General features: G+C 37.3%; 1 protein-coding gene and 1 long non-coding RNA gene across 4 annotated transcripts in view; one reads left to right on the top strand and one right to left on the bottom strand.

The window, feature by feature from the left end:
* CENPP (centromere protein P) overlaps positions 1–9,911 on the top strand; it is a 154,376-nt gene that overhangs the window by 85,452 nt on the left and 59,013 nt on the right. The gene's annotated exons all lie outside the window — the stretch shown is intronic.
* On the bottom strand, positions 1,488–9,835 carry LOC309526093. The gene is made up of 2 exons (XR_014216657.1): positions 5,937–9,835; positions 1,488–2,558 (listed from the first exon to the last, which is right to left on the bottom strand). It is a non-coding gene; the product is annotated as an uncharacterized lncRNA (long non-coding RNA).

Genomic DNA, 9,911 nt, shown 5'->3' with positions numbered 1-9,911 from the left:
CTCATAAAATTTCTGCAGTGTGCCATTTCTTACATAAATGAAGACGTCTCCATCTTTCTACCCAGGACAACCTAACAGTAAATGAATTATTCTATGTTGGTTATATTTAAGGGAATATCAGTAGAGCTGAAGGCAGAGGTATTTAAATAAACAACTATGTATTGGGTTACAGGATGATCATATAGAGAGAGAGCTATGGCAGTGGTCTCAAGCAACGTGCCCACTGGGGTGCATAGTGAGTTTGCTGACACACCCTTCTCCCAAAATGCATCTAGTTAAAGTTTTGCGCCAAATATGGCCCCTTACCTGACCTAATGATTGCTGGGCAGAGAGAGGAAAAGACCACCACTCCATTTACACACACAGTCTTAGTCAACATAAAAGAAGTAGGACATCCAACTGAACTGGATTCTTTGAAGAGGCCAGCATACTATGATTTTTCAGTATCCTCCAGCAGATTGGTTGGAAACACGCTGCTTCAACAAACTGGTCAACAAAGTCCAAACACCCAAAAGAACTTCAGCTTATGTTTCTAAAATAGTAATTTCCCATGCCACATAACAAATGTCTTTTATAACTTGAACTTCAAAAAGCACATTATGAAACAGCAGGGAGAGGTCTTTTCCCTCTCTCATAACTCATAAGCAGGGAACGGATACAACAACCCTCTCCCATACATGATCCCTATTCTCTGAGTTGAAAAGAATGGAGATTTGTTATGTGCTTCCCAATGGCATCTGATTAGCCATGGGATCAAAAGGACCTTGAACTGATACAGCAGGGCTCATGTTGTTATGTTATGTTATGTTATGTTATGATGTTATGTTATGTTATGTTATGTTATGTTATGTTATGTTATGTTATGTAACGTTACGTTACGTTACGTTATGTTCCGAGAAATAGTCAAGAATCCATTCAAGATGCCCAGGGGAACACCAAGCACACCAAGCAATAGTAGAATGCATGATGAGCCTTTCAAGGAAGATACTTCCATGTGGCTGTCCCAATGAATTTACTGGGAAAGTTCCTTTTATGAGGACAATCTACTCACTAGAAAATTTAACAGCAGGGTAGTTTGAACAGGTGTGTCTTAAAATAAGACTTCTCTGCACTTTAATAGCATCTTAGAATGACATAGCATTATCCATATTTAGATAACATAAACGGTAACATGACATAGCATTGATAGTAAAAAAAGAGAGAGACACTGATGCTCCATGATGGACTGAGGTAGTCCATCATGACTTCTAGCCATTGATATTATGATTTATGTAATTCTCCCATCCCAGGATGCAGAAAAGTAGGTGAATCTGAACCTGCACCTTTCCTTCTACTTGAGGCAGATTTTTACCACCAATACTGGGGAACCAGAAAGCCTGAGGCAATTGAGCTAGCCTTGTGGTAGTGTGTGTAGTTCTTCGGCTTAGTTCAATATATTGTCCCACCTCAGAAATGTTGTCTCTTGGGTATATGACTCAGACCCAGAATAGATGCAGAGTGTGCCTTAATTTTAAAAACAAACAAAAACAAAAGCGCAACTATGCAAAATCTAAGCCTGGCCCTTAGTTTTGCTAAGATGTACCATCTCAATAAGGAATACTCTCTCATATAAAAAGCCTTCTGCATATAGAACACTTACAAGTTAGGGACATAATTGCTTTTTTAATTCAGTTGTAGTGGAGCAATGGAGACAAGTTTTTACTACCGTCTGGGGATAGGCAATTTGTGGTAATATCACAACTTTTATGGTCTGTTTTTTAGTATATCTAAAATCCTTTGCTTATTAGGGGCTACTGCACATTTTCTTCAAAAAATTGCTTTGCACAGGTAACTACCATAGAGTGATCAAAAATTTCAAAAGTAGGGAGTCTGTGGCTTGGCTTTTGAAAAATAGGGGGTCCTCAGTAATTAACTAGTTGGGAACCGCTGACATAGAGTATTCCCTCACAACTCCTCTGCTCCCAAAATTGAGCTTCCCAGTTCTCACGTGTCTGTATACCCTTGAAAGATAATAAACATTATCTTTCAAGCTAACTCTCCGCTCAGAGAGTTCTCTGGCTGGAAATATTCCCTCAGGGAAGATTTTATACAGCTCAGAGGTTATGCTGTTATGAAGTCCAATGCCAAGAACCAAATCTCTCTCTCTCTTTCCCTTTCCCAACTCAAAGTGTTGTCTCTACCCCTTTCTGGCTAGCCGTACCCACAGCCAATCAGAGTGAAGCTCTAGCTCAGCATACTGAGAGCTATATCACTCTGGTGGAGTTTTGCCCATATTGTACCATCAAACTTCGCTTTACCTGGCCATCTGTCATAGTCAGTGACAAGGTTTAGCTGCACTTGTGATCCTCATCCTCCTTCCTAAGGCAAGCCCTGCTTTGGGAGCTGCATAGTGAGTCCTTTACTTTTCAGTCTTTCTTTATTTCCACTCAAATACAGCATAAGATTCTGAGATCTCATGAATTTTCTTGTCTGTTCCCAGTTGCCACAGTTAATTCTTCTATCCATGGCCAATTCACCTCCATCAGGTCACAACAACACACTGGTATTATTGGCAGATCCTGCAACAATTGGCCCAGTGGGTAATCATCTCAGCAGACATTACTATAGTAGAGTAACTGAGGTCACATTTGGGGAAAATAATCAGATAACAAGTGTCTCTTCCATAATTTGAATGATTTTTAGGGCTTAGCAGAGAAGTTACATATCTTGAGTAAAGCAATAATCAGACTAATAATAGTGAGCAAACCTTGTCTATATTAAGCCTATTTTTTATATTTAAAAAACTTATTACAACAACAGCTAATTCTAGTTAAATCAACATAAACTAATCAAAATGCAATTTCCTAGCAAATCAATTCAGAATAATAGCACTGCTTTAAAATAGTTGACATTATGGCAGAGTATGATCCAACTGGACTTTTGTGTAATATAAAAATGCCATTAGATTATGTAATAGTAATATGTCAGTTAGTGTCTATAAATAGCAGCCATATTTGGGGTTCCTGTCCTATTGCAATATGATTAGCACTAGTACACACATTTTAAAATCTCAAGTATCTTTTCATCCATTTTCTTTAAATACTCATATAACATTTGCATTACATTTTTAAAATGATATTTCCATATGAACATCCTGCAATACATTTTTCGCTTATTTTCCCCCATTGTTTTTTGATGATACTAGCTCCTGAAAATACAAATTCTCATTTTTGAATTGGGCCAAGATGATTTAATATGACATAGTTTTCTAGTGATATGTTTTGACTTTAGTTCAGTCTGGCTTATTTTAAAAAGCTGTACATTGTTTATGTTGCTTGACTATGGAAAATCCATTATTTCAGAACTGTAGTTATTTTTTGATCTTTTACCAGATGTCAAAAGAAAAAAAATCACATAAACATTTATATAAACACAAATACTGCACAGAAGCTTTTTTACTCTTTTATCTATTAATGCATACTTAAACCTTGTTCAGAAGTTTTGGCTCATTCTCTGTACCTTTTTTTTCTCTGTTTGCACTGTAAATTCAATGCTTCTTTTAAAGTGTTGGACGGATGACTATTGTATTGAAATATGCTGGTATGTTGGGTTAGAGAACCAGAATAAACGCTGTACACTCAACCGCACAATACATTTTTCTAAAGTTTTGCACCCAGATGATAAATATAGCTACATGAAATTGGAAAATGTTCCTGAAAGCAAGCTATGCTTGCTCTTGATTGTCTTGTGTACTGGTCATGACTCAGTGCTCTCTGGGATCAGTCAAGCATTTTGATTTGGTGCTTCATTCATTAGTTGTCAGTCCTTTCTCACAGCATAAGTTGTTCTGGTGATTTTTAAACAATAAGAAACATAGAAGTCATGAAGTTAACAGCATGCAGTTCCAGCAAGAAGGCCAGGCATGATTTGTGAGATGTACAGTGAGGTTTAGAAAGAATCATGAACGGACAAAGGAGAAAATGTAGTAATGAACTCTCATGTAGGAACTTGTAAGATTGATATATTGAGGGCTACATTCCAGTATGAGAAAAATGGTGAACAAGAAAGATAGAGGCTGTAGTATATAATCTTTAGTAATCCATGGAAAGATATTGAGAGGTAGTTTGTGCAACACAACATATTTATGCAAGAGTTTTTGCAAACAGAAAAAAATGGAGAAACCACTTGAAGCATCCACTGTGTCGAGCTATTTCAATTGCTTTTGTTTGATTTTGATAATAAACCTCATTTGCAATGGAGGTTGAATAATTTTGATTGCAACTGTATATTAAGTGTACTAAGGTAAGTTATATTGGTGTTGATAATAGTTAGGACAAACTGAAATATCAGTAAACAGAAAACAAGATATCAAATGCCTGTGTTCCCTATTTTCTGTCATACAATGAATGCAAGAAGAACGGACTGGAGAAGTAAACTATATATCTACAAGTGTGAGAAGTGTAATGCCATCATGGAATTACTGAAACAGTAATAAGAGTACAGGTGTATGAGCACCATTGTGATGAAATGAATACAGTGGTGCCTCGCAAGACGAAATTAATTCGTTCCGCGAATTTTTTCGTCTAGCGAATTTTTCGTCTTGCGAAGCACGGTTTCCCATAGGAATGCATTGAAAATCAATTAATGCGTTCCTATGGTCAAAAAAAGTCCAAACAAAGCCACATTTGGTACAACAAGAGTTTATTAAGTGCTCTTTAAAGTCACACATACTGTAAAGAGCATTTCAAAATTCAAACCCAGAATTTTTTTAAAAAAACAGCAGAGTCACAGAAAATCATAAAAATGCAGGGGGGGGGGGACATAAGCTTCCAGATTCTTGCAAACCCCTCCCCAACTGTTCCCCCAGCCACCCAGCACACAGAAATTCAAATCCAGATTTTTTTAAAAAAAAACAGCAGAGTGGCCCAATGGTCACAGAAAATCATAAAAATGCAGAAAAAAACACACAAGCTTCCAGATTCTTGCAAACCCCTTCCCAACACCAAGTCATTGAATTCCAAATACCCCAACCCAAAATCCAACCCCCCCAAAAAAAAAAGTTTTAAAAGCTTAACTTACCAAATGGCTGCAAAAGAAGTTTTGGAAAAGCTTCAAAAATCACCAAAGTCTTAAAAAACCTCAAAAAAGGCTACTATGTACACTGCGTTCTATGAGTTGCTCCTCAAAGTCAAGTCGCAACTGTATTAACGGTGTTAAGAAAAAGGAAACAAACTTGCAAGACGTTTTCGTCTTGCAAAGCAAGCCCATAGGGAAATTCGTCTTGCGAAGCAGCTCAAAAACGGAAAACCCTTTCGTCTAGCGAGTTTTCCGTCTTGCGGGGCACCACTGTACAATCTTGAATTTGGGCCATAGAAAATTGCGTTCTGCTATGAGGATTACAGAATAGCCTTGGGAAGAGTAAAGTTTTTAGATAAGCTTGCATTTTTAAAAATAAAAAGAAAGCTTATTGAAGATTGAAGCCCCATTGGCCAAATATCCAAGGAGGAAAGGCTAACTCGCTCAATAAATGTAAAATTTTATTGTAAGTCGGAGGAAAAATGAAAACCAAAGAGTTGGAACATGTCTTTTTTTGGCAGAATTTCATAATTTAACAACCAGATTTATAGAGGATGTTCCAGATAGGTAGGTTCTGGCTTGTCCTACCATCACAATTAGTATCAAGAAGTTTGATTAGTGTCTCTGTCATTTATTTTCTTTTTAAATTTTATATCCCACTTCTCACCATCTAGGTCTCAAAGCAGTAGTACACATGGCAACCATTTTAGACATGTCCAATTGATATGTGGCCGCCAACATGTGGGTCCTTTTCTGGACCCAAAAGAGGGAAGAATGGGGATGGGGCAGGCTTATGTGTGTTCCACCAATGTGAGTGTTGACCCAGAATGCAACCCCCATGGCAGTGCTTTGTCTCTAGAATAAAAGGTGCCAGTACTCACCATGAAGTTGTACAGTAAGTGTCACACTTTTTAACAACAACAAAAAGAGATGCTGGTACTGCGTACCCTTGCGTACCGTCTGGGGGCACTGCCCCACGGAAACATTCAGTTGCCTTTACTTAGAACCACAGTTCTTTTGATTAACAAGTAAATGGGATGAATCTTATTTGAGCAGGTCATCAAATGTTTCCAGTATATAGGCTTGGTTTATGTCATTCATTGGTTGCAGGAAATGTTCACTTGGTGTACTGTAACTGTATTTGTCATGTCCTCTTCCACTCCCTTCCCAGAAGTATCAAATAATGTTGGTATTTGGACAACATTTTTGGGTAGCATTATTGTAATATAATGGAGTGCTTGTTTATATTTTATGCTTGCGTGGCCTGGAAAAAAAATACCCATTGCTTTATAAAAGATGTCTAAAAAGCAAAAGCTAACAATTATATGATTCCTGAAAGCCAAGAGTTTATGTTACTTCTATTTTCGTTTCCTTTTTGTTGACCAGCATGAAGACTAAGCCATTAGGGTATTGGTCTCTGAGCTTGCATATTTAGCTCATACATACATGAGCTAAATAATACTCTTCTTAAAACTTGGCTCCTCCTTGAAACCATGCAGTTGATTATATCTGACTTTTATCTAAGATATAAAACAATGCTTAACTTAGAAACCAGATACTTACCTCCTCTAAAACAAAAATCTAAAATATCATTTGATTAGGAGGTATGGTATGTGGCATATAGAATAAACTAGTAATTTGCTGAAAATACAGTGTTCTGCATTTGTTCTTTCACCAGAATTGCAAATATTTATATTTCTGTGGGAGAATTACCAAACATAATTGTAGGGAGCAATTCAAAATCACATGCATAAAGTAGTACGAAAAAATGAAGTAAGCAGAATCATTGGGTGCAGCTTCTGGGCCTTATTTTACCATCCATTTTTTTTAAATTTGGTTTCTCAGTTCTTAGATTAAACTGGGATACAATCAATAATTCTTCTTTCTTTATAAGGCATCAAGAATTTGGTAGTAATGAGCACTCAGGTTTCTGATTTTCATCAGTGGAAGAACTCAGCCCCATGTACACAGTAGAATCTGTTTGTTTGTTTGTTTGTTTGTTTGTTTGTTTATCTATTTAGGGTTTGGTATCCGACTTTTCAGCTCAAACATGGAGATGCCCCAAAACAACTAGCAAAACATATAAACAATTTTAAAATGCAATAAAAATGCAATAAACTCTACAGAACTAATAAATAGCAAGGAAGCCAAAACTGGAAAAATGTTTAAGCAGAAAAATAATTAAAAGCACGCTGGACAATAAAAGTATTTCAATGACAATAGAACACTGGCAAAGTACAAGATAACCTAACCTTCTCATGCAGTGAGGTCCACAGCGCCATTCACCCATCATGGTAAAACATAGTCTGAAACAAACCATGGCTTACTGTGAATAAGCAGCATGTTAGTACACACTGCTCAGATTGTACGTGCCCCACTTCTCGCTTGCTTCTAGGTAACTTGGTCCTAATTCATTACGGGATTTAAATCTCATTGAGGCGAACTGACAACAAATGCAACCAGTATAGCAAAGGAGCGAGAAGATCCTGAAATGTACCACCAGTCAAAATTTTAGCAACAGCATTTGTCACTAGTGGAACTTTTTGAACAATTTTCAGTGTCAGTTCTACATAAGGCATAATTACAGTAAAGGTAAAGGGACCCCTGACCATTAGGTCCAGTCGTGGCCGACTCTGGGGTTGTGGCGCTCATCTCGCTTTATTGGCCGAGGGAGCCGGCATACAGCTTCTGGGTCATGTGGCCAGCATGACTAAGCCGCTTCTGGCGAACCAGAGCAGCACACGGAAACGCTGTTTATTTTCCCGCCAGAGCGGTACCTATTTATCTACTTGCACTTTGATGTGCTTTCGAACTGCTAGGTTGGCAGGAGCTGGGACCGAGCAACAGGAGCTCACCCTGTTGCGGGGATTTGAAATAATTACAGTAGTCCAGTCTAAATGTAACTAGTGTATATATGACTGTCGGCCAGGTTTGACTGCTCCCGGAGTTAGCACATTTGATGCACCAGCAAAAGGTGGAAAATATGTGCTAATGGACAGCTGCCTCTTGAGCATCAGAAACCACCCCAAAGTTGTGAAGCTGCTTTTTTTAAGGGAAATGCAACCATATACAATCACAGTACCACCCAGTCATTAGGTCAGTGGCCTTATTACAAAGAACACTTCTGTATTGTTCTAATTATCTATCACTAGCCAAGGCAATGGCTCAGACCTATTACAGCCATCCTAGACTGGGATGGAAAGACTAAAGTATTCTAGATCATATAATGGTGAGTGAAGCAAAACCAATAATATTGAAAATAAAGGTCTCCTAACCTGTCATATAATTTCAGTATTTTCTTCAAGTTACGAAATAAAAATTGCTAAGGATGACTGGAGTATTAATCACAAGCCACTTAACTGTCTTGGGGAATTTGACATGGGATTTGAAGGAATAAACACTGAGATCATACATCCTTCACTTTTTTTAACAACCTCTGTTCCAGAAAGAACAGGCTTTATTTTCCATTACTGTCTACTGTACCCAGCACTGGAATGTTGTACAATGATATTTACATAGTTTCATGAGACATAGTAGCTCAGGGTAGCCCACCTGATCCCCTCTATATGTTGCTGGACTAATGTTCCCATCAGTCTCCACCAGCATGGCTAGTAGGGATGAAGGAAGTTTAAATCTGGGAACATCTGACGGCACCACTTTGGCTACCACTGCAGTAGCCAATCCATATAATACCATACCAATACAGTTCACCAAATATGAGAGAAATGTCTGGCAAATGGTAAGGTAAATAGAAATGATGGAAGAATTACAAAGGAGACCATGGAATTTTTTTCTGAGCTATACTTTCATCAGAATGGAGTGTTCTGTTTGCTTATGTTGAAAAGACAATATCCATAAAAGATGTGCAGTTGACATCTTCCCGATAATTGATTTGTTCTATTACAGTTACATTTCCATGCAGCCAAATTCCTTTTCCAGTCCAGTAATCTGGTTGCAAATACCTCCGATAATTACTAATATCCTAACTTTCCCTCAGTACTCGAGATTTTAGCATTATACACTCTAGTAACCCTCATCACTAGTTCCCGTTTAGTCCCCATTCATCCCAATTATTCAAATTATTCCAGCTAGGCTGTGGTTCCAAATCTTCCCATTATCCAGCTGCTATTAGTACTGTACAGTGCTCAAGTAATTGTACTAACCAATATGAAGACAATATGTATTTTGAAAATACTTTATTATAGTATTGAAAACAGTTATAATTACTAATACTATAATTATTATAGTATTGAAAGCAGTTATAATTACTAATATTCCTTATATAGTATGAAAATGGCTATCAAACAATAGTACTTTCAAAGCTAAAAATACATGTTATCATTTGATTAGATTTTGTATGTTATTTATCTTACCAAAGATACATCTGTGTATATATGTGTGTATATATATATGTGTGTCTGTGTGCATATTTATATGCACATAATTGCAAGCACATGTATTATGCATGTTATTGGCCCATGAATATGCTACCCGCTCCATGTATGTTTCCTGGAAAACACATATGTTATATGTAATATTTGAGCAATCTTATACCATTCTGTAAAAGTGCATAACATGTAAGAGAACATGTAATAGAATCTTGATAGAATAACTTGAAAACGTTATAAGAATTACAAAAAGACCAAAAATATATCACTTACCAAGGCACCTTTCCTTTTACTTTAGATCTGGGGTGAGGAGCCTGTTGTTTTCCAAATGTTGTTGAACTCCCATCAGCCCCAACTAGCATGGCGAATGGTCAGGAATGATGGGAGTTGCAGATTAGGGGTAAAAATATTTCTCAAGAGGATTACATATTAGCAGATATTGAGTCCTATTTTTGACCACAAAGATGC

Source organism: Podarcis vaucheri, assembly GCF_965113315.1.
Source record: "Podarcis vaucheri genome assembly, chromosome: 2".
Classification (NCBI taxonomy): Eukaryota; Metazoa; Chordata; class Lepidosauria; order Squamata; family Lacertidae; genus Podarcis; species Podarcis vaucheri.
Note: the sequence above shows the minus strand (reverse complement) of the source record. Positions and strands in the feature narration are given on the sequence as shown.